The sequence below is a fragment of the Myotis yumanensis genome, unplaced genomic scaffold (assembly GCF_028538775.1).
Source record: "Myotis yumanensis isolate MYYU_CA2020_CCGP unplaced genomic scaffold, mMyoYum1.0.hap1 SCAF_1, whole genome shotgun sequence".
Taxonomy (NCBI): Eukaryota; Metazoa; Chordata; class Mammalia; order Chiroptera; family Vespertilionidae; genus Myotis; species Myotis yumanensis.
The window spans coordinates 110,845,588-110,846,913 of NW_027223752.1; the positions used below are offsets into that span (position 1 = coordinate 110,845,588).

General features: G+C 46.2%; 1 pseudogene; it reads right to left on the bottom strand.

The window, feature by feature from the left end:
• Positions 1-500: 500 nt before the first annotated feature.
• Positions 501-896, bottom strand: LOC139011312 (proteasome assembly chaperone 3 pseudogene; annotated as a pseudogene).
• Between the last annotated feature and the right edge of the window lie 430 nt (positions 897-1,326).

Below are 1,326 nucleotides of genomic sequence, written 5' to 3' on the forward strand. Positions count from 1 at the left end.
TCACAATATATAGTAATACTTATTTTTTAAAATAGATTTTTAAAATTGATTTCATAGAGGGAAGGTGATAATCATTGATTGGATGCCTCCTGCATGCCCCACACTGAGGATCGAAACTGCAACCTGGACATGTGCCCTGACTGTAATTGAACAGTGACCTCCTGGTTCATAGGTCAACGTTTAACCATTGAGCAACACTGGGCTGGCAGTAATATTTATTTTTAATTCAAAAACAATTTTCTCCAAAAGCTGGTACTAAATACTGAGGGTCATTACTCATTCTTTCAATTCTCAAATATATGCACCAAGTTGGACCCTGATGAGAATGATTTACAACTCTCCCAACACGTAGTCCACATCCTCCCTCCATTCATGGATGGTGTCAGAGGCCAACAAAAAGTTTGTGGGAGACATGCACATCTCTTCTGGTTTCCAGAGCTAGAGCTAGAGAGAGTTCCTCCTGACTGACTGTAGGAAGTTCTTCAAATCAAGAGGGTGTCTCAGTTTCTAATTGGCTCTGCTAAACTGCAGGTGTAGCTGCTAACTCCAGGGTCACCACACCTAGTATATACCTCCTTCAAGGCCTTCAGCTGCTTGATTATTCTGTCCTTCATGGCCATGGCAAGGAGGACTGCACTGTTTCCAGCTTCTTGAGACACAAATGTCACCAGGTTTTTGCAAAAACTTGGGAGACTCATCCTGCCTGAGAAGAACTTTAGTAATGAGAATGGGCTTGCTGATGTCACTGGCCACATTTCTAGGTTCCAGGGAGACCAAGGTACCCATCTTCTGGTTCAACATCACCAGGATATGACTGCTAAAGGCTGAGCAGAACATCTGGGTGGGGACCCCAGGCATCACCTCTGTGTTGATATCATCAAGGGTTTGCCTTCCATGGCTGAGTCTCTTCAATGGCACCTGGAACTTTCTGAATTCATTGATTAGACATATACTAGTACACTGACAGGCCAGCAAGAAAGGGTGATGTCAAACTACGTTTGTCTCTAGAGGCAGGTGAGGGGCCTCACTCCCTGCTGAAAGAAGCACCTCAAACATGCTCACAGGGTTGCTGAAGCACTGGGTGGCCCATCCACATCAGACAGCCTTTAGTGATGCCACCACCTCTGGTATGGAAGCAAGCTCTGCTGGTTAGCAAACCTGGACCAGAGCAGGAGCTTGCACCCTAATGCTGCTCTGGTCTGCCCACTGAGGTTTTATTTTCTGAATCTGGGGAAACAACCAATCCCACAGAGAAGCAGCACCACCTCCAGGTCAGACAGAGACCCTGAAGGTTGTGGGGCAGTGGGTGGCTAAGACAGACTGCAA